The sequence below is a fragment of the Schistocerca cancellata genome, unplaced genomic scaffold, assembly GCF_023864275.1.
Source record: "Schistocerca cancellata isolate TAMUIC-IGC-003103 unplaced genomic scaffold, iqSchCanc2.1 HiC_scaffold_426, whole genome shotgun sequence".
Lineage (NCBI taxonomy): Eukaryota > Metazoa > Arthropoda > Insecta > Orthoptera > Acrididae > Schistocerca > Schistocerca cancellata.
In genome coordinates this window covers 7,207,245-7,232,049 of record NW_026046443.1, presented here as the reverse complement: position 1 = coordinate 7,232,049, position 24,805 = coordinate 7,207,245, and positions in this window count along the sequence as shown.

Genomic DNA, 24,805 nt, shown 5'->3' with positions numbered 1-24,805 from the left:
TTCATCAACGAGCTTTTGCGGTTCTGTCTCTCGCTGTTCATAATAAACTTGATCGCAATTGCAAACTGACGTCACCTATAGTAAAATGTTTCTTTTTTCTACTTTTCATTCAGAATTGATGGATCACTACTTCTGAAATACGTTATACAAAGTGATGGATACTTGTGACAAGTGAAAACTGTTCTGCAGATTGGAACTCTACGTGTATTTCCCGCGTCGTGGTTTTTATTTGAGCTGGCCTTGTGCGCTGTCGAGAGCGATGGATTTAACACGTCCGAGCCGACACACGCTCGATCGAGCTCTTCCTAGAAAAGCATGCTACAATTGCGGCCATGACCTCACATATATTGTCTTTGTTTTTGTAAATTGTTTCGTAGCACTAACACCCCTCTCTGATAACTCCGGGAATGAGATCGTATGTTCTAGGTGCTGCGAACAAAGTCTGTTTGAAGCGATGTTCACTGAAACGGTTTATTGGTAGTTCGTGGAAAAGGTAATAAACAACAGTACCGCTCTAAGCAGATATAGTAATCTTCACACAGGAATGCTATACAGCACAGGTTTTAAAAAACCAACACGTATGCCTTTATTTACTCTTTCCATAAAAATTTTCGGAAGAGATTCTGTTCTCATCCCCGAAAGGTAAAATCCGTTGTAACGAATTTCTTCATGTCCTGCAGTGATCGTAGCAGATATGTTAACAGTGACCATCACAGTATTTTGTTATATATCTAGATGTGTTACGTGCTGGTTTTATTAACAATTTACTGAAGTAGTTCTGCTCTCATGAATCAGGAGACGTGATAATATTATTCCGATGATATTCTAAATTCTCTTGACGAACTGACCAAATTCTTAGTCGTCTTTCTACAAATGACGAGTGCTATTACATGCAGCTTTTGCTCACTTGATGTTTTACACACATACACGCACACAAACACAGATTCAAAACACAAAATTCAGGTGACCGCCATGAGAGATGACTGTTGGAGCGAAAACAATGGTTGCGAATTAGCGAGAGGTTCGGAGTACATAGGTAATGGTACGATTCATTCGCAGACAACCCGTACACAAACGTTATCTCATCAAAAGTATCAGGATACCTCTACGTAATGTGAAATCGATCACTAGATGTCAAGCTGCGTGGAGCGGCTGCGCGGTTTGTGGTGCAATGCACGGATTGCCCGGCCCCTCCTGCCGGGGTTTCGAGTACTCCCTAGGAACTGTGTGTGTGTGTGTTGTTCTTAGCATGAGTTAGTTGAAGTAGTGTGTGAGTATAGGTGAAATCCATGGACTAGCAGGACAAAGCGGGTGAGGCTATATGTGTGGAAAGGGGCCAAAATAAGTTGCTGTCAGTTACACTCAACATATAAATTTTGTTGGTTAGAACACACATTAACATAAGCAAGAATTAAAAACTCTCAAGGTTTTAACGAAACAGATCCTCTGATTTGATTTAAATCGGCTGAAAGCCACATTCGAAAATCCAGGAGCCAAGGCCTGAGCAAGGAATTGAGGTACAAAAGTTCTTCTGGGACTTTCACTACTTTAAAAGTAATTTTTTCTTCAATAAAAATAGGCTGAAGGGCACAAATTAAGCAAGAACAGTGTTACGGCTTAAGGCCAAAACAAAGGTTTTCAATGTTAATCCTAAATAGGTTGAAACCCGGCTGAAGGCCGCATGTTGTTGTTGTGGTCTTCAGTCCTAGGACTGGTTTGATGCAGCTCTCCATGCTACTCTATCCTGCGCAAGCTTCTTCATCTCCCAGTACCTACTGCAACCTACATCTTTCTGAATCTGCTTAGTGTATTCATCTCTTGATCTCCCCCTACGATTTTTACCCTCCACGCTGCCCTCCAATACTAAATTGGTGATCCCTTGATGCCTCAGAACATGTCCTACCAACCGATCCCTTCTTCTGGTCAAGTTGTGCCACAAACTTCTCTTCTCCCCAATCCTATTCAATACTTCCTCATTAGTTATGTGATCTACCCATCTAATCTTCAGCATTCTTCTGTTGCACCACATTTCGAAAGCTTCTATTCTCTTCTTGTCCAAACTATTTACCGTCCATGTTTCGCTTCCATACATGGCTACACTCCATACAAGTACTTTAAGAAATGACTTCCTGACACTTAAATCTATACTCGATGTTAACACATTTCTCTTCTTCAGAAACGCTTTCCTTGCCATTGCCAGTCTACATTTAATATCCTCTCTACTTCGACCATCATCAGTTATTTTGCTCCCCAAATAGCAAAACTCCTTTACCACTTTAAGTGTCTCATTTCCTAATCTAATACCCTCAACATCACCCGACTTCATTCGACTACATTCCATTATCCTCGTTTTGCTTTTGTTGATGTTCATCTTATATCCTCCCTTCAAGACACTATCCATTCCGTTCAACTGCTCTTCCAAGTCCTTTGCTGTCTCTGACAGAATTACAATGTCATCGGCGAACCTCAACGTTTTTATTTCTTCTCCATGGACTTTGATACCTACTCCGAATTTTTCTTTTGTTTCCTTTACTGCTTGCTCAATATACAGATTGAATAGCATCGGGGAGAGGCTACAACCCTGTCTTACTCCCTTCCCAACCACTGCTTCTCTTTCATGCCCCTCGACTCTTATAACTGCCATCTGGTTTCTATACAAATTGTAAATAGCCTTTCGCTCCCTGTATTTTACCCATGCCACCTTTAGAATTTGAAAGAGAGTATTCCAATCAACATTGTCAAAAGCTTTCTCTAAGTCTACAAATGCTAGGAACGTAGGTTTGCCTTTCCTTAATCTTTCTTCTAAGATAAGTCGTAAGGTCAGTATTGCCTCACGTGTTCCAGTATTTCTACAGAATACAAACTGATCTTCCCCGAGGTCGGCTTCTACTAGTTTTTCCATTCGTCTGTAAAGAATTCGTGTTAGTATTTTGCAGCTGTGGCTTATTAAACCGATTGTTCGGTAATTTTCACATCTGTCCACACCTGCTTTCTTTGGGTTTGGAATTATTATATTCTTCTTGAAGTCTGAGGGTATTTCGCCTGTTTCATACATCTTGCTCACCAGATGGTAGAGTTTTGTCAGGACTGGATCTCCCAAGGCCGTCAGTAGTTCCTATGGAATGTTGTCTACTCCGGGGGCCTTGTTTCGACTCAGGTCTTTCAGTGCTCTGTCAAACTCTTCACGCAGTATCGTATCTCCCATTTCATCTTCATGTACATCCTCTTCCATTTCCATAATATTGTCCTCAAGTGCATCGCCCTTGTATAGACCCTCTATATACTCCTTCCACCTTTCTGCTTTCCCTTCTTTGCTTAGAACTGGGTTTCCATCTGAGCTCTTGATGTTCATACAAGTGGTTCTCTTATCTCCAAAGGTCTCTTTAATTTTCCTGTAGGCAGTATCTATCTTACCCCTAGTGAGATAAGCCTCTACATCCTTACATTTGTCCTCTAGCCATGCCTGCTTAGCCATTTTGCACTTCCTGTCGATCTCATTTTTGAGACGTTTGTATTCCTTTTTGCCTGTATCACTTACTGCATTTTTATATTTTCTCCTTTCATCAATTAAATTCAATATTTCTTCTGTTACCCAAGGATTTCTACTAGCCCTCTTCTTTTTACCTACTTGATCCTCTGCTGCCTTCACTACTTCATCCCTCAAAGCTACCCATTCTTCTTCTACTGTATTCCTTTCCCCCATTCCTGTCAATTGTTCCCTTATGCTCTCCCTGAAACTCTCTATAACCTCTGGTTCTTTCAGTTTATCCAGGTCCTATCTCCTTAAATTCCCACCTTTTTGCAGTTTCTTCAGTTTACATCTACAGGTCATAACCAATAGATTGTGGTCAGAGTCCACATCTGCCCCTGGAAATGTCTTACAATTTAAAACCTGGTTCCTAAATCTCTGTCTTACCATTATATAATCTATCTGATACCTTTTAGTATCTCCAGGGTTCTTCCATGTATACAATCTTCTATTATGATTCTTAAACCAAGTGTTAGCTATAATTAAGTTGTGCTCTGTGCAAAATTCTACCAGCCGGCTTCCTCTTTCATTTCTCTCCCCCAATCCATACTCACCCACTATGTTTCCTTCTCTCCCTTTTCCTACACTCGAATTCCAGTCACCCATGACTATTAAATTTTCGTCTCCCTTCACTATCTGAATAATTTATTTTATTTCATGATACATTTCTTCAATTTCTTCATCATCTGCAGAGCTAGTTGGCATATAAACTTGTACTACTGCAGTAGGTGTGGGCTTCGTATCTATCTTGGCCACAATAGTGCGTTCACTATGCTGTTTGTAGTAGCTTACCCGCATTCCTATTTTCCTATTTATTATTAAACCTACTCCTGCATTACCCCTATTTGACTTTGTGTTTATAACCCGGTAGTCACCTGACCAGAAGTCTTGTTCCTCCTGCCACCGAACTTCACTAGTTCCCACTATATCTAACTTTAACCTATCCATTTCTCTTTTTAAATTTTCTAACCTACCTGCCCGATTAAGGGATCTGACATTCCACGCTCCGATCCGTAGAACGCCAGTTTTCTTTCTCCTGATAACGACATCCTCTTGAGTAGTCCCCGCCCGGAGATCCGAATGGGGGACTATTTTACCTCTGGAATATTTTACCCAAGAGGACGCCATCATCATTTAACCATACAGTAAAGCTGCATGCCCTCGGGAAAAATTACGGCCGTAGTTTCCCCTTGCTTTCAGCCGTTCGCAGTACCACAACAGCAAGGCCGTTTTGGTTATTGTTACAAGGCCAGATCAGTCAACCATCCAGACTGTTGCCCTTGCAACTACTGAAAAGGCTGCTGCCCCTCTTCAGGAACCACACGTTTGTCTGGCCTCTCAACAGATACCCCTCGGTTGTGGTTGTACCTACGGTACAGCTATCTGTATCGCTGAGGCACACAAGCCTCCCCACCAACGGCAAGGTCCATGGTTCATGGGGGGGAAGGCCGCATATCAACCAAAAAATTTAACGGCTTAAAGCCTAGGAAGAAGAGCTTTCAATTTAACAGGCTAAGGGCCTTAGCTTCATGCAAACTCGGCTGAGGGCTTCATGCCCAAGAAAAACAATGTTATGACTTAATAGCAAGACCAAGATTTTGATTTGATTTTTCAGTTTAAGAGAGCTTAAAACTCGGCTTAAGTCACACACAATGGAGAGAACAATTTCACGGCTTAAGGCCTAAAGAGAAAAAAGCTAACAGTTTATGCTAAAACTCGGCTGAAGGCCACAGACCACTTAAGGCTAAAAGGAAATCACTATGTAAAACACAAGGAACGGCGCTTAGTAGGTTTCAAGGATCGGTCTGGGAAGGTAACACTAATACACGTTAAGGTGAGAGCCACAGACCACTTAAGGCTAAAAGGAAATCACTATGTAAAACACAAGGAACGGCGCTTAGTAGGTTTCAAGGATCGGTCTGGGAAGGTAACACTAATACACGTTAAGGTGAGACAGGCGACTAGATCAAAATCCTCTTAATCGAAAAGCAACCCAACCGAAGGCCAGCCGACAAACCAACCTACTAAATAAACGCCCAAAACTACCAACACACCTCAGCTGCCGAACTACACGCCGTGCTGGACAGCAATAACACGACGAGGAAAATACACTGCCAAAAACTATGTCAACTCCCAGGGCAGGTAACCGGAACGTAGGTACCGCTGGTGCACTTGGTTAATGAAGGAGTGAATTAAATTAAGTTAAATCACATCCAAGAAAACGGCTGCAATTCTAACCGACTTCGATGCACACACGTTGTTGCTCGTGAGAATCTCGCAGAAAGCAACAACCAGGATCAGATGAAGAGAAGTGATAGCAGTTGAGGCTTAATAGTAGGTTAAGTGAGCACTCACCTTTAAGAGTCCAAGATGTGACTAACTTCGTAACCCTCGCAGGAAGCGCCTCACAACTCCAACCGCGTGTGCACGCCACCAGCGCCTCCGGCCCAACTCCACGCGATGGGGGACCTCCTCTCTGGTCTGCACCAACGGACCGACTGCACTGCTGGTCCGTCTCCGACTGAATCCACTGCTGGTCCGTCCGCAACTCGGACACACTAAAATCCGGCACACCCTCGCAGACCCAACTATGCAGAGGGAACACCCTGACATCTCTGCACGGGCAAGGAACCAACCCACGTCCGGCGAGATGACCAATCGAAGGGGACCAGAAGCGGCCAGAGAACGAGTTACACGTCGCCCAATGAGACAACCGACCGAAAGACCAACCAGCGGTCGTCCCCGCTCAAATCTCCTTCCGTCGGTCTATGCATGTATGTTGCCAGTGGTCGGGTGAGTGCTGGCTGTCCGCGCCTCACCAGCGCTCCATCCCCGACTTCACTGCTGCTGCGTCCTGGCTGTGCTCCAAACTCAACTGACTTCCTTTGGATGGACGACATCCCAGAGACACTGTCTCGTACTAAACCACTGACTCCACTGCTGGTCCGCCCACAACTCGCACACAAGACGACCCGGGACACTGCCGCGGACCCAACCATGCAGAGGGGACACTCTGACATGTCTGTGCAGGCAAGGAACCAACCCACGTCCTGCTAGATGACCAATCAAAAGGGACCAGAAGCGGCCAGAGAACAAGTTACACGTCGCCCAATGAGACAACCGACCGAAAGACCAACCAGCGGTCGTCCCCGCTCAAATCTCCTTCCGTCGGACAATGCATGTATGTTGCCAGTGGTCGGGTGAGCTGTGGCTGTCCGCGCCTCAGCAGCGCTCCATCCCCGACTTCACTGCTGCTGCGTCCTGGCTGTGCTCCAAACTCAACTGACTTCCTTTGGACGGATGACATCCCAGAGACACTGGCTCGGACCAAACCACTGACTCCACTGCTGGTCCGTCCACAACTCGGACACAAGACGACCCGGGACACTGCCGCGGACCCAACCATGCAGAGGGGACACTCTGACATCTCTGTGCAGGCAAGGAACCAACCCACGTCCTGCTAGATGACCAATCAAAAGGGACCAGAAGCGGCCAGAGAACAAGTTACACGTCGCCCAATGAGACAACCGACCGAAAGACCAACCAGCGGTCGTCCCCGCTCAAATCTCCTTCCGTCGGACAATGCATGTATGTTGCCAGTGGTCGGGTGAGCTGTGGCTGTCCGCGCCTCACCAGCGCTCCATCCCCGACTTCACCGCTGCTGCGTCCTGGCTGTGCTCCAAACTCAACTGACTTCAAAATTGTTGAGGCTTTCGTGGCCACTTGTAGACAAACTGCCTATTGGCTTCCGTCTCGGGTTCTTCGGCCGACGTTCATCTAATGATTTTTCTGACGTTTCGCCAGCACGAGTGGCTGGCATTGTCAAAGCTTCACCCTCCATTGCCGGTGGTGAACTGGAGGCGAGCTCGCGGCCGCAGACTATATGTACCTGGCGCGCCAACGTCCGAGGGCTTCTCCACGGTCATTTCCGGTGCGGTTCTCCTCTTGCTACCTGCGACGGTCGTTCGCTGCAGTACGGGAAGCCAGGATCCGTTTACCTTAAGGCTTTCCTCCTTCTTGTTGAAACTGTTCGCGTGTTTTTGGATTTCTACAGCTTCTCTGAACAAGCGCGTGTGATAGTGCTTCTCTACAGCCAGAACTTCCGTGTCGGCGAATTTTATTGCGTGGTCGGTCTCATTCAGTGCGTGCTCTGCCACGGCCGATTTCTCCACCTGCCCCAACCTGCAATGTCGCTTATGCTCTTTGATCCTGGTGTTAATGGATCGTCCAGTCATTCCGACATAAACTTTTCCGCATGTGCAAGGTATACGGTATATTCCCGACATTGCAAGTGGGTCTCTTTTCTCCTTCGCCGATCTAAGACACTCTTTGATCTTCCTTGTCGGTTTGAAAATCGTCTTTACGCCGTGTTTGCGCAATATACGGCCGATTCTGTCCTTTTCTTGAACAGCCTCCATGCCAACATAACATTTAGCATGGAAGTAGAAAAGGACAAGAAACTGCCATTTCTAGATGTGCTGGTCACAAGGGACGGCGAAAACCTGGGACACAGCGTGTATCGAAAACCGACACACACGGACCGATACCTGCACAAACTGTCAAACCACCACCCGAGCCAGAAAAGAGGCATGATTAGTACGCTCGTAAAGAGAGCAAGACGAATATGTGAGCCTCAACACCTCAAACGAGAAATGCAACACCTGGAAACTGTTCTGAGGAGCAATGGGTTCTCCACAAATTACATTAGAAGTGTAACAGAGCCAAACACTCGGCGAAGTAAGGAACCAGAAAAAGAAATGTCGGGTACGGCCTTTCTGCCATACATTCCCAGAGTGACGGACAGAATCGGCCGTATATTGCGCAAACACGGCGTAAAGACGATTTTCAAACCGACAAGGAAGATCAAAGAGTGTCTTAGATCGGCGAAGGAGAAAAGAGACCCACTTGCAATGTCGGGAATATACCGTATACCTTGCACATGCGGAAAAGTTTATGTCGGAATGACTGGACGATCCATTAACACCAGGATCAAAGAGCATAAGCGACATTGCAGGTTGGGGCAGGTGGAGAAATCGGCCGTGGCAGAGCACGCACTGAATGAGACCGACCACGCAATAAAATTCGCCGACACGGAAGTTCTGGCTGTAGAGAAGCACTATCACACGCGCTTGTTCAGAGAAGCTGTAGAAATCCAAAAACACGCGAACAGTTTCAACAAGAAGGAGGAAAGCCTTAAGGTAAACGGATCCTGGCTTCCCGTACTGCAGCGAACGACCGTCGCAGGTAGCAAGAGGAGAACCGCACCGGAAATGACCGTGGAGAAGCCCTCGGACGTTGGCGCGCCAGGTACATATAGTCTGCGGCCGCGAGCTCGCCTCCAGTTCACCACCGGCAATGGAGGGTGAAGCTTTGACAATGCCAGCCACTCGTGCTGGCGAAACGTCAGAAAAATCATTAGATGAACGTCGGCCGAAGAACCCGAGACGGAAGCCAATAGGCAGTTTGTCAACTGACTTCCTTTGGATGGATGACATCCCAGAGACACTGGCTCGGACCAAACCACTGACTCCACTGCTGGTCCGTCCACAACTCGGACACAAGACGACCCGGGACACTGCCGCGGACCCAACCATGCAGAGGGGACACTCTGACATGTCTGTGCAGGCAAGGAACCAACCCACGTCCTGCTAGATGACCAATCGAAGGGGACCAGAAGGGCACGGCCGACTTCCTTCCCCGTCCTTCCCTAATCCGATGAGATTAGTGGCATTCCTCTGACCTGCTCATATTCCCGACATGGAACCAGTGCAACACCTTCGGGATGAATCAGAACGTGTGCTTCGCTCCAGAGAATTGTGTTCAATGTTACTACCTTCCCTGATTTCGGCCAATGAGGAAGAATGGCACAGACAATCAGATACATCAATAACGCCTGGTTCGACTAAATAAAAATACCTTGCAGGTCGTGGAGCGTCGCCAGTGCTTGGGAGCTGTGCTGCTTGACGTCTCCCCCGCTTTCGAAGGGCATTACCGTGTTTTTGTTTAACTGAACATTAAATTTACCCGTAAGGTAGAGGGACGTGGGGTGTGTCTGAGATTGACAGTCTCGCTTTTCTTCACCCTTTGACTAAAGTAATAAATGGATATATAAAAAATAGGCTGACGTCAGTCAATAACTGAGTGTCTTAAAATGATGACACAGCAAATGCATTATCTAATGAGAGGAGAATGGCGCTGTGGGCTTCTACTAAGGTTTCCTCTGTGAACGATTTGACAGGAGGGATGATTGGATAGGAAGCGGTGCGAGAAATTATGGGGGACAAATACTGGGATCTAGGCATGTAGATAGCGGTAGGAGAGCAAGACTGAAATTGAGCAGATAAAAGGTGGGGTGGAGCTTATGTTAGGAAAAGGATGAATTAGTGTAGGCTACAGCAGATAGACTGGTTAGATGAAATAAAATTGTCAGAACTTCTGAACGGTTCGCGTTAGCACATTCAAAGTGCGCTTGTATGGCTTGGTTTAGTGACTAAGGCCACTTTCTTTTGGATGGATTCGTCAGTAAATGAATCTACATTTCGCGATCGACAAGTCTTTGCGTCCTCAACAGGTGACTGTGTGGAGTGCAAGGCGCAGTCACGGAATAATCGCTACGATATTCCTCGATGGCACAGTGACTACCGAACGGTACGTGAAGATGATTTCATCCCCGTTATCCATACTGACCCTGATTTCGACAGCGGTGGTCACGCGGTTCGAGGCGTGCAGTGCGGAACCGCGCGACTGCTACGGTCGCAGGTTCGAATCCGGCCTAGGGCATGGATGTGTGTGATGTCCTTAGGTTAGTTAGCTTTAAGTAGTTCTAAGTTCTAGGGAACTGATGACCACAGCTGTGAAGTCCCATAGTGCTCAGAGCCATTTGAACCTGATTTCGACAAGATGTGGTTCATGCAAGACGGAGCTCGACCCCATCGAAGCAGGAGAGTATTTGATGTCCTGGAGGGCCACATTTTGGACAGTATTCTGGCTCTGGGGTACCTAGAGGCCACAGGGATCGATCTCGATTGGCCTCCATATTCTCCATATCTGAACACATGCGACTCCTTTTTGTGGAGCTATATTACAGACAAGGTGTACAGCAATAACCCCAAAACCATTGCTGAGGTGTAAACAGCCATTCAGGAGGTCATCGGCAGCATCGATGTTCTGAAGGTGGCAAGGGCAAAATACAGCAAGCTGAAGGCTATTTACAATTTGTACAGAAACCAGATGGCAGTTATAAGAGTCTAGGGGCATGAAAGGGAAGCAGTGGTTGGGAAGGGAGTGAGACAGGGTTGTAGCCTATCCCTGATGTTATTCAATCTGTACATTGAGCAAGCAGTAAAGGAAACAAACGAAAAATTCAGAGTAGGAATTAAAATTCATGGAGAAGAAATAAAAACTTTGAGGTTCGGTGATGACATTGTAATCCTGTCAGTGACAGCAAAGGACTTGGATGAGCAGTTAAACGGAATGGACAGTGTCTTGAGAGGTAGACATAAGATGAACATTAACAAAAGCAAAACAAGGACCGAATGTAGTCGAATTAATTCGGGTGATGCTGAGGGAATTAGATTAGGAAATGAGACACTTAAAGTAGTAAAGGAGTTTTGCTATTTGGGGAGCAAAATAACTGATGATGGTCGAAGTAAAGAAGATATAAAATGTAGACTGGCAGTGGGAAGGAAAGCGTTTCTGAAGAAGAGAAATTTGTTAACATCTGGTATAGATTTTAGTGTCAGGAAGTTGTTTCTGAAAGTATTTCTAAGGAGTGTAGCTATGTATGGAAGTGAAACATGGACGATAATAGTTTGGACAAGAAGAGAATAGAAGCTTTCGAAATGTGGTACTACAGAAGAACGCTGAAGATTAGATGGGTAGATCACATAACTAATGAGGAGGTATTGAATAGGATTGGGTAGAAGAGGAGTCTGTGGCACAACTTTACAAGAAGAAGGGATCGGTTGGTAGGACATGTTCTGAGGCATCAAGGGATCACCAATTTGGTATTGGAGGGCAGCGCGGAGGGTAAAAATCGTAGAGGGAGACCAAGAGATGAATACACTAAGCAGATTCAGAAGGATGTAGGCTGCAGTAAGTACTGGGAGATGAAGAAGCTTGCACAGGATAGGGTAGCATGGAGAGCTATATCAAACCAGTCTCAGGACTGAAGACCACAACAACAACAACAATATTTAAGTACTGATTTGTTATTACTTGTTCTGTGCATCAACAAGCTAACAGCCTGCCTATCAGCCCCCCCCCCCCCCCCTCCTAGAGCAGGAATTGAACGTTGATATTTGGCGATTAATTGCATCTAAGTGGCACAATAAATTGAGTCCGTTGGGTCCGTCGTTTGGTTTTGTTACATGTCGGATTTATCCGGAACACTAAGTGTCGACTTAACTGTTATTTTTTTTCATTTCTGCCTACGCTAGCGACCTAGCAAAATTGCGTACTGAAGCTGAACGTTGAAATTTCTGTTGGTAACGCCAAGTGCCGATTATGTCAGCATTTCCCCTTACATGTCCTACCTACCGAATGGGTCAGTCTTCTCATTTAGATTCTTGTTCATCATTTTCATTTAGATTTTTGTTCATCGTTTTCAGCAACTGTTTTTGATGAATCCCGATGAGAAGAAATAACACACTAGCTGCGATAAAAATCGTTATTTAACGCAATTGTTGTGCTATTTCTTCTCATCGTAAGTCTTGTTATTCCATCCGTCTGCTGCCACAGCCGATTAATGGCAAATTGCGCCGCACTACCCTAATCGATTCGTTCATGTACGCCGCACACAGATTTCTGTGATTTTTTCACGCAGTGTTCCTTCTCTGTTGACACTGACAACTCGACGCAAACGCCGCTGCTCTCCATCATTAAGTGATGCCAGATGACCATTGCGATGTTCATGCTGATACATAATGCCTGTCATTTGGTATTCTCGGGATACTTCAAATGGCTCTCAGCACTATTTGACTTAATACCTGAGGTCATCAGTCCCCTAGACTTAGAACTACTTAAACCTAACTAAGGACATCACACACACCCATGCCCGAGGCAGGTTCGAACCTTCCACCGTAGCATCAGCGCTGTTCCGGACTGAACCGCTTAGTAACACTCGGCCTCAGCGGCCGGCTCTCGAGATGCTCTTAACACAGCGGATCTTAGAACATTTAATTCCATCTACATGGATACTCTGCAAATCACATTGAAGTGCCTGGCAGGAGGTTTATCGAACCACATTTCACAATTCTCTATTATTCCAATCTCGTACAGTGCGTGGAAAGAATGAACACCTATATCTTTCCGTGAGAGCTCTGATTTCCTTTATTTTATCTTGGTGATCGTTCCTCCCTATGTAAGTTGGCGTCAACAAAATACTCTCACATTCGGAGGAGAAAGTTGAAGATTGGAATTTCGTGAAAAGACTCCATCGCAACGAAAAACGCCTTTCTCTTAATGATGTCCATCCCAAATTCTGTATCATTTCTGCGACACTCTCTCCCATATTTCTCGATAATACAAAACGTGCTGCCTTTCTTGGAACTTTTTCGATGTACTCCGTCAGTCCTATCTGGTAAGGATCCCACACCGCACAGCAGTATTCTAAATGAGGACGGACATTCGTAGTGTAGGCAGTCTCCTTGGTTGGTCTGTTACATTTTCTAAGTGTCCTGCCAATAAAACGCAGTCTTTGGTTAGCCATCCCCACAACATTTTCTATGTGTTCCTTCCAATTTAAGTTGTTCGTATCTGTAATACCTAGGTATTTAGTTGAATTTACGGCTTTTAGATTAGACTGATTTATCGTGCAACCGAAGCTTAACGAGTTCCTTTTAGCACTCAAGTCGATGACATCACAATTTTCGTTATTTAGGGTCAACTGTCACTTTTAGCACCATATCTTTTCTAAATCGTTTTGCTGTTTTTTTCGATCTTCTGATGACTTTATTAGTCGATAAACGACAGCGTCTTCTGCAGACAACCGAAGATGTCTGCTCAGATTGTCTCCAAAATCGTTTATATAAATAAGTAATAGCAAAGAGCCTATAACACTACCTTGGGGAACTCCAGAAATCACTTCTGTCTTACTTGATGACTTTCCGTCAACTACTACGAACTGTGACCTCTCTGACAGGAAATCACAAATCCAGTCACAGAACTGAGACGATATTCCATAAGCACCCAGTTTCACTACGAGCCGCTTGTGTGGTAGAGTGTCAAAAGCCTTCCGGAAATCCAAAAATACGGAATCGATATGAAATTCCTTGTCAACAGCACTCAACACTTCATGTGAATAAAGAGCTGGTTGTGATTCACAGGAAAGATGTTTTTTAAACCCATGTTAACTGTGTGTCAGTTGACCGTTTTCTTCGAGATAGTTCATAATGTTCGAACACAATATATGTTCTGAAATCCTGCTGCATATCGACGTTAACGATATGGGCCTGTAATTTAGTGGATTACTCCTACTACCTTTCTTAAATATTGGTGTGACCTGTGCAACTTTCCAGTCTTTGGGTACGGATATTTCGTCGAGCGAACGTTTGTACAAGATTGTTCAGTACGGAGCTAATGCAGCAGCATACTCCGAAAGGAACCTAACTGGTATACAGTCTGGACCATAAGACTTGCTTTTATTAAGTGATTTAAGTTGCTTCACTACTCCGAGGATATTTACGTCTACGTTACTCATGTTTGCAGCTGTTCTCGATTCGAATTCTGGAGTATTTACTTTATCTTCTTTTGTGAAGACATTTCGGAAGGTTGTGTTTAGTAACTCTGCTTTCGCAGCAGTGTCTTTGATAGTATCTCCACTGCTGTCGCACAGAGAAGGCACTGATTGTTTCTTGCTGTTAACATACTTCACATACTACCAGAATATCTCCGGATTTTCTGCCAGGTTTCGAGACAGTTTCGTTGTGGAAACTGTTACAGGCATCTCGCATTGAAGTCCGTGGTAAATTTCGAGCTTCTGTAAATGATAGTCAATATTGGGGATTTTGCATCTGTTTAAATTTGGCATGTTTGTTTCGTTGTTTCTGCAACAGTCTACTAAACCGTATTGTATACCAAGGGCGATCAGGTCCATCGTTTGTTTATTTGGTATAAATCTCTCAATTGCTGCCGATACTTCGAATTTAAGCCACATCTTGTCTACACTTATTAATTTGGAATGAGTGGACATTTTCTCTTAGGAAGGCGTCAAGTGAATTTTTATCAATATTTTTTAATAGCTATATCTGTCGATTATTTTTCGAGGATTTGGGGATTATAATATTCAATCTCGCTACAACAGCTCTGTGTTCACTAATCCCTGAATTGGTTTTGATGCTCCTCATTAACTCAAGATTATTTGTTGCTAAGAGGTTAAGTGTATTTTCACAACCGTTTACTTGAGCTCATGAACTAACTGCTCGAAATAATTTTCAGAGAATGCGTTTAGCACAATTTCGGATGATATTTTACGCGTACCTCCGGAATTAAACATGTATTTTCGCCGTCATATCGAGGGTAAATTAAAGTCACCACCAACTATTATCGTATGAGCCGGGTACGAGTTTGAAATCAAACTCAAGTTTTCTTTGAACCTTTCAGCAACTGTATCATCTGAATTGGGAGGTCGGTAAAAGGATCCAATTATTATTTTATTCCGGTTGCCAACCACTGCCCATACTAACTCACAGGAAGTATCTACTTCAATTTCACGACAAGATAAACTACTTCTGACAGCAACAAACACGCCACCACCAACCGTGTTTAAACTATCCTTTCGGAACACCGTTAGGTTCTTCAGTAAAATTTCGGCTCTTATATCCGGCTTCAGGACTGAAGACCACAACAACAACAATCCGCCTTGAGCCATAGACACTGAAATGCGTGAAAAACGGTCGCATCATTCCGTAACGAAATGTCTCATGTGTCTAGCTGCAACTACCATTCTTCGCTCAACGTCTGTTAAGTACAGTCGTGCGGCCATAGTCACATAGAAAACTTTTTCACATGAATTGCCCGAGCACAATTGACAGCTCTGTCAACGCACTGCCCTTTCATGCCTTGTGTACGTGATCCTATGGCAATCTGTATGTATGCCTATCCAATGACTTCAATTACGTCAGTTTAAAATGTTATAAGCTCTTTTAAATTCTGAGGAACAGCTAAACGAGTAACATGCAGTACTTGCTCAGTACCTGGCATTTCCTGTGAACGTATTAATTCAATTTTTCTGTTAGTCTCCTCCTTCCCACTCTCTTTTTTCATCTCCTTCTTCACTCCCTTACTGACCACTTCTTCCTCCACTACCTCTCTATTCGTCTGCTCTACCCCTCGACTATCTGTTCATCTACTCTTACCCCTCTCTACTCCCTCTCCCTGTTCTGTCCATTTCCTCCTCTCCCACTCTCTGTTCATCGCCTCGTCCAACCTGTCCGTGACATTCTTCTCCTTCCCTCTTACTGTTTGACCATCTCCTCCTCCCCAGTTCGCTCTTCACCTTATCACGCTCATGCCAATATGAGGCTGGTTGTTCTTAGCTCCACAGTAATTATTTCTAGATTTAACTAACAATTAGATTTAACTGATTTGGTTTAAATTGCTCCAGGCGTTTAGGATAAGCTTTTTACCCATAGCTTTCCCTACGTAAACACATGCCAAATATATTCCACATATGGTTAATACATTTCTCACTTATTTGTACACATATTTCATCTGTATCTCTAGCGAATTTCGCCCTGCAGTTTCATTTTCACGCGGCTCAGTGTTTATGGCGTCGTATCTCCTCAACTATATTTTGCATGAACATCCAGTGGTATGTGTGGCTACTGTCAGCGAAATATGTTGTTAATGGCGTTAGTAGTAAAGAGGTAATAAAACATCATTCATGATGCGGCCGTTTTTCACGCATTTCAATGGCTATGATGTCATATCTCCTGTTGTCCAATGGTAAACTTATCTAGGTACGTTCAGCAGTGTCTGCGAAATGTGTTGCGAATGGAGTTATCAGTAAAGAAACAGTAAATTAAAACGACACGCATGATGTCACAGTGTCTCACACATTTTCGTATCTTACGTCATGTCTCACTCATACACATACATATGTCACACACATTCATACAATGGCTTGAAGGCACTGTCTGAGCTTTCTGAGTATATTGACAGCATGTCTAATAGCCATTGTTTTCATTTGAGTACCAAGACAAATTTGGCAGCATTACTAGCTGGAACGTCATGAGTCAATACGCAACAGCATTTATTGCACTACACTACTGGCCATTAAAATTGCTACACCGAAAAGAAATGCAGATGATAAACGGTTATTGCCCGGCCGGGGTGGAGGAGCGGTTCTAGGCGCTTGAGTCTGGAACCGCGCGACCGCTACGGTCGCAGGTTAGAATCCTGCCTCGGGAAGGATGTGTGTGATGTCCTTAGGTTAGTTAGGTTTAAGTAGTTCTAAGTTCTAGGGGACTGATGACCTCCGATGTTAAGTCCCATAGTGCTCAGAGCCGTTTGAACCAAACGGGTATTCATTCGATAAATATATTATACTAGAACTGACTTGTGATTACATTTTCACGCAATTTGGGTGCATAGATCCTGAGCAATCAGTACCTAGAACAACCACCTCTGGCCATAATAACGGCCTTGATACGCCTGGGCATTGAGTCAAACAGAGCTTGGATGGCGTGTATAGGTACAGCTGCCCATGCAGCTTCAACACGATACCACAGTTCATCAAGAGTAGTGACTGGCGTATTGTGACGAGCCAGTTGCTCGGCCTCCATTGACAAGACATTTTCAGTTGGTGAGAGATCTGGAGAATGTGCTGGCCAGGGCAGCAGTCGAACATTTTCTGTATCCAGAAAGGCCCGTACATGACCTGCAACACGCGGTCGTGCATTATCCTGCTGAAATGTAGGGTTTCGCAGGGATAGAGGGAAGGGTAGAGGCACGGGTAGTAACACATCTGAAATGTAACCTCCACTGTTCAAAGTGCCGTCAATGCGAACTAGAGGTGACCGTGGCGTGTAACCAATGGCACCCCATACCATCACGCCGGCTGATACCCAGTATGGCGATGACGAATACACGCTTCAAATGGTTCAAATGGCTCTGAACACTATGGGACCCAACATCTGAGGTCATCAGTCCCCTAGAACTTAGAAGTTTAAACCTAACTAACCTAAGGGCATCACACACATCCATGCTCGAGGCAGGATTCTAACCTGCGACCGTAGCGGTCGCGCGATTGCAGACTGATATTTTATGGCCTTCAGCGAACTGCAGAGCTCAATTTTTATGTGTGCTTTGTGGTTTTTACACAGCAATGGTGAATACGGAACCACCCAGTGATTGTCAATGTCAACTGTTGTACCGTTTGACATGCGTAATTGATGTGATTGACAACCATGGTCAGTGTCTCTACGACGATACAATGGATAACCATCGATATTACTGATTGTATCACTTGTACAATCCTTTGGAAAACGTTTCGTACATCTTCCATTGTCCATGCACGGCGCCGTCATGTTTATAGCACCGCATGGACCATGGATCATGTTAGCGGTAACAATCTCATACAATCCTTGATCGATATTCTGATCCGGAATTTCTGCTGAGATAATTTTATCAATTTCTTCAGACTGTATTTTGTCGACCAACCAAATCAAAACATGCGCGTGTGGCAAACCTCGTTTTGCCATTCAGCAGAATACAGCCAGCAACATGTTTTGCCAAATACAGAGGAATTATAATCAAGTTCATCAACGATTTTAACTTTTGTCTGAAGACACGTGCAGTGATATCGTGCCGATCTATTGCAGTTTGACCTGGCAATAACGCAATTTTAATTTCATCCCATTTTGGATTACACGTAAATGTAATGAACAAATGTGTTCGTCCGTATGCGCCCACAAAAGTCATGGCGTCTTGAATATATTCTTGCATATGACGTGGGCTGCCAATATATGATGATGGAAGAATATATAAAGTACCGACGTCGTTGATATTACTTATTCCATCTACGTCACCAACAATAGCAACACGAAAATGAATGTATTCCTCAGTTCGAAGTTTCGCTTGATTATATCTGATGTATCGTAATCGCTCACTTTCAATTTTCGCATACATATCAACGATATATTGATGAAACAACTGGCGGCATCGGAGAACATTATTGTCTTCATTGGCACGAATCATCAACCGATATGCGTAGAAGTTCATCGCGCTCACTTTCTTGCTAGTTTCTGCACCTGCAAAGTAAAAACATAATTAAGACAAAAATAAATTAATCGTGCACAAAAAATATTAGGTAATGACATGTGTAGATTGTACCTGTTGCTGTATTTCTTTGTTTGATATTTAAATGATATCCATCTTCTCCTTCCCAAACTATCAATGGATATTGCAAAGCGTCGTAATAACGATGACTGTCTTCAATCGTATGCACTGCGTTATCTCTGCGTTGGATTCGTATATCTCGACGTTCAACTGTGTCGCCAATCATAGCAACTGCAACTTCATTAATGGTCGGTGCATTATATCGGCCCGCGTGCTGCGCAGATGGTACTTTGTCTGCTTTGATGACGATCGTATAGTTGTCGTTTTGCAGTCTGTTTGAAACAGTATCGAACAACTGGACCAACTGGTTGTGATTCTGTAAAAACGGTTCTAAAATACCCACAATTTCTCGCTCCTCCATCTGCTCGATATGGTTGTACTGGCAGCGTGTGTTTATTTGCTGCTCCTCATCATCCATGAAGTAGATATGCAGAAATTTTGAAGCGGTATCAGACATCGGCATTAAAGAACAAATTCGACGATACACTTGGCCCTGAATTTTAAACGTTGATTGAAAATTGCTACCATCCTGATTCTGAACGATTTTTCTTGCGCCAAATGATGCCATTTGAAAGCACGAATTGAATTTGTGAATTTTACGCAAAGCAATTTAGATTGATATGTAGCTCCAGCCAATAGTGTTCTCAATGGTTCTGGCGGCGGATTCAATGGTGGCTATACAACTTTGCCCGACGCGCAGCAGAAACCGGCCGATTCATCTTTGTAATTGAGTGCATGACAGTGTTGGCATTGTTTGTTGTTAGCACCGATTACAATTTGTGAATGTGACGAACAGTCGATGTCCGACTCATATTCAACGCAAGGCGAAGAAGTGATGCACGTGTCAATGCGTGATACACTTGCAAACGCTGTTTTTCACGTGTTCTGTATGTGTCGGTGCCTCGTTGACCGGCCAGTCTTTGTCTCAATGCATTAGCTCGAAGGCGTTCGTTGCGTTGCTCTTGACTTTCAATAGCACGTCTGATTGCAACCTGGTGTCTTAAATTTTCATTGTACGTCCATTGATCTTCTGCCGATCTATTAACCCGACGGTTCTGGACTAATTTTGAATTCCGAGTCCGTCGACAAATATTTCCTCCTTGTCCACGAAGACGTGGCATTGTTTTATGTACGTAATTCATATGTGAATATAACACACTTAATATCTAGTGAAATGCGACACCTGAATGAAATATCAAGACACCAAAAAAAAAAAAAAAAAAAATTAAAATGTCGAAAATTAAACAAAATCCTATGCACGTAACTTATATCTGAATATAATACGCTCAATATTGCACACAAAAATGCAACGCCACCTACCGTGCTGTTTTAAGAATGTAAATTTTCCAGGCCCCCACTTGAATGCAAACACAAAAATTCATTCAAGTCGATCCAGCCGTTTAGTTGCAGTATAGATAAATAACCTAGATAGCGACTGCAGTGCCATCTGCCGGGCTGATTTGTGAATCTAAACCATCCAGGGCGCCACCTAAACGCATACAAAAAAATTCATTCAAATCGGTCCAGCCGTTTAGGAGGAGTTCAGTGACATACACCCGTACAGTAGAATTACATATATATATAAAGATTTGCATATTGAAATGACGTAAATGCAACTGGGAACAGTAATTGGCGTAGGAGAGCTTTGGCGCGAGAATAATCTCGAAGGATGGTTCTGATTGGCTGGTCATTTTGATCAACCAATCAGAGTTAAGCAGTTCCCGCACACTGCTAAGTGGTTATACTGGGAGAGAAGCAGACTGGAGAGGAGTCGTTGGCTAGCTATCATACGTGCATGTCATATTGAACGTTTCCGTCTATACTACGTGTAAAAAAAGAAATAATTGGCTTCTCTCGTCCGGATTGTGTGGCCGTAAGAGCAGTTGCATATACGGACAGTTTTGTGAAGTTTGGAAATATTTTGGATTCTTTTGTTGGAAAAAGAACCGCATGTGAACTTTCGTACTTAGTAAAAATTCGGCATGGTATGTTTCATACCCATTTATGGAATAGTTGGTGAGCACTTTCTTTATTAGAAGTCCACTGAAAGTCCACTGCTCCCCTTCCTCTCACCGATCCCTCCTTTTAGTCAAGCTGGGCCATAGATGTTTGTTCTCCCCAATTCTGTTCAGTGCCTCCTTATTATTTCCATGATCTAATCGATCTAATCCCACATATCACTCCATATATCGCTACATTACAGATACATGCGTTAACCAATTTGTCTTCATTAGAAGCGCTTTCCTTGCCACTGCCAGTCCGCCTTTTGTATCAGCCCTTCTTTGGCCATCATCTGTTATTTCTCAGCGTAAAAAGCAAAACTCATCTCATTTTAGTGTCTCATTTCCTAATGTAATTCCTTGAGCTCAGGTTGATTCAATTTGGCTACATTCCATTAACCTAGTTTACACTTTTCTTTATGTTTGATGTTCATCTTGTAGCCTTCTCTCAAGACAGTGTACATTCCGTTCAAATGCCGTTCCAAGCGCTTTGCTCTCCCAGACAGAATTACTATGTCTTTTGTAAATCTCAATACTTTTATGTCTATTCTCTGAACTTTAATTGCTTCTCCAAATTTTTCTTTGGTTTCTTTTACTGCTTGTTCAATGTATAGATTGAGTAACATCGTGGACGGGTTACAACCTTGTCTCATTCCCTTTTCTCGGCTTGTGTTTCCCTTTCACGCCCCTCGTCTCATATAACTGGCGTCCGATTTCTGTACAAGATGTAAACAACTTTTTGTTCCTGTGTTTTATCCCTGCTACCTTCAAAATTTCAAAGAATTTGTCCACGCGAAGACAGAGATTGAAATACTTATATTACTAAACAATCACCTGGCCACCACGGCCAATTGCAGGTTGCCTATCTGCCGGCGGCCAGGGACATCCAGCGAATAATCTGATAGTAATCTATTCACAAAGGAGGGAAAGTTTTGGCATTGTAAGTAGGCTGTTTATATTTTCTTACTGGCAACGTTACGTAGCGCTCTGTATGAAAAATCACTGGCTGTGGTGTGTGCAGTCTGTGGCTAGTTTGCATTGTTGTCTGCCATTGTAGTGTTGGGCAGCGGCAGCTGGATGTGAACAGCGCGTCGCGTTGCGCAGTTGGAGGTGAGCCGCCAGCAGTGGTGGATGTGGGGAGAGAGATGGCGGAGTTTGGAAATTTGTAAAAATGGATGTCATGAACATGTATATTATGGTTTTTCAACACTATTAAGGTAAATACATTGTTTGTTCTCTATTAAAAATCTTTCATTTGCTAACTATGCCTATCTGTAGTTAGTGCCTTCAGTAGTTTGAATCTTTTATTTAGCTGGCAGTAGTGGCGCTCGCTGTATTGCAGTAGCTTGAGTAACGAAGATTTTTGTGAGGTAAGTGATTTGTGAAAGGTACAGGTTAATGTTAGTCAGGGCCATTCCTTTGTAGGGATATCTGAAAGTCAGATTGCGTTGCGCTAAAAAAATATTGTGTGTCAGTTTAAGCACAGTCATGAATAATTGTTGAAAGGGGAAGTTTCAGCATTAAAAAAAAACGAAAGTACAAGAAATACATTGTATCATATACATCTGAAGGAGCGACTTGTCCACATATTCACCAAACACACTGAGCCACTTACCATAGCGGTGGACAAGGTTTGAAATACCATCGTCGTAAAATTCTGCCACCTGAGACTTCAGGCAGTGAGTCACGCCCGCCTGGAGTTCCGCGTCGTAATCAAAGAGCTGCGTTGCAAGCCAGTTCTTAATCTTGGGACACAAGTGGAAGTCGCTTGGTGCAATATCAGGGCTGTAGGGTTGATGAGGGAAAATTTACCATTTGAATGAATTTAGTTCTTTAGTGCGGTTTCCCGTGTGAGGTCGGACATTGTCGCGCAAACACAAAATTCTGTACGTAAGCTTTCCTCGGCGTTTGCTTTGAACTGCTCTTCTAAGGCTGTGCAAAGTTTGACTGTACCGGGTAGAATTTATGGTTGCTTCACGTTCGAGAAAATCAATAAGAAGCACACCTTGCCTGTCCCAATACACTGTCGCCATCAACTACCTTGCTGACAAGGTTTGCAATTTTTTTTTTTTTTTTTTTTTTTTTTTTTTTTTTTTTTTTTTTTTTTTTTTTTTGCTGGGGGGGGGGGTGGCTTGTGTGCCCCCAATCTTTGTACTGTAATTTTGTCTCGCAATTGACGTGTCTCACCGAAGTCTCGTCTCCTCACCTATTACGATTCGATCCAGTAATCAATCACCATGTTTGTGATGGGCCTCCAGAAATGTCAACGTGGCCCCTGTTCTTTATCGTGCTCTGTAAGCATTTTGCGCACCCATCGTGCACAAAATTTGTGGTATTCTAGCTTTTGAGTGACAATCTCAAACGACAAAGTCCGTGAAACTTGTGGAAAAGAAATCGAAAGCTCCATTATTGTCAAGCGACGGTTTTCACGAATCGTTTCATCAACATTAGCTACAAGATCGTCGGCCACAATGCTCGGGCGTCCACTCTTCTCTTCATCATGAACGTATGTTCGGCCATTTTTAAACCTAATACACCATTTCCGGACGGAACATTAAATCATTACGTTCTTTCCATACACTTCGCACAGTTCACGATAAATATATATAGGTTTTAGGTTTCTTGCCAAAAAAACCTTATCACAGACGCACCTCACAACTGGTGGGTTTTTCAGTTGTAGCGCAGACTTCAAATTCGAATATCGAAAAAAAAAACAGACGTGCAGAGACGTTCCCGCTGTCACGGATAGATGGCGACGGAGCTGCCGAGCACACACATACCAAAATATACGCGATCGGAGCGCGCCTAGTGGCGGCAGAGGGAAACATTCCCTACTTTCTGAATAGCCCTCGTATAAAGGTTTTACGTGCTTAAAATTAAATATTTGACGTCTTAACTCATTTCTGAAGTGACCAGACGTTTGAAGCTGTTTCATACGTGAGAGTTCGATTTTTAAAAAATCGATGTTGGAGGATTACTGGTATCTAATACACTGCTGGCCATTCAAATTGCTACACCAAGAAGAAATGCGGATGATAAACGGGTATTCATTGGACAAATATATTATACTAGAACTGACATGTGATTTCACTTTCACGGTAGCCGGCCGCGGTGGTCTAGTGGTTCTACGCGCGCAGTCCGGAACCGCGGGACTGGTACGGTCGCAGGTTCGAATCCTGCCTCGGGCATGGGTGTGTGTGATGTCCTTAGGTTAGTTAGGTTTAAGTAGTTCTAAGTTCTAGGGGACTGATGACCACAAAAGTTAAGTCCCATAATGCTCAGAGCCATTTGAACCATCACTTTCACGCAGTTTGGGTGCATAGATCCTGAGAAATCAGTACCCAGAACAACCACCTCTGGCCGTAATAACGGCCTTGATACGCCTCGGCATTCAGTCAAACAGAGCTTGGATGGCGTCTACTGCTACAGCTGCCCATGCAGCTTGAACACGATACCACTATTCATCAAGAGTAGTGACTGGCGTATTGTGACGAGCCAGTTGCTCGGCCACCTTTGACCAGACGTTTTCAATTGGTAAGAGATCTGGAGAATGTGCTGGCCAGGGCAGCAGTCGAACATTTTCTGTATCCAGAAAGGCCCGCACAGGACCTGGAACGTGCGGTCGTGCATTATCCTGCTGAAATGTAGGGTTTCGCTAGGATCGAATGAAGGGTAGAGCCTCGGGTCGTAACACATCTGAAATGTAACGTCCATTGTTCAAAGTGCCGTAAATGCGGACAAGAGGTGGCCGAGACATGTAACCATACCATCACGCCTGGTGATACGTTAGTATGGCGATGACGAATAGACGCTTCCAATGTGCGTTCATCGCGATGTCATCAAACACGGAAACGACCGTCAGGATTCTGTAAAGAGTACCTGGATTCAACCAAAAAACTGACGTTTTGCTATTCGTGCACCCATGTTCGTCGTTGAG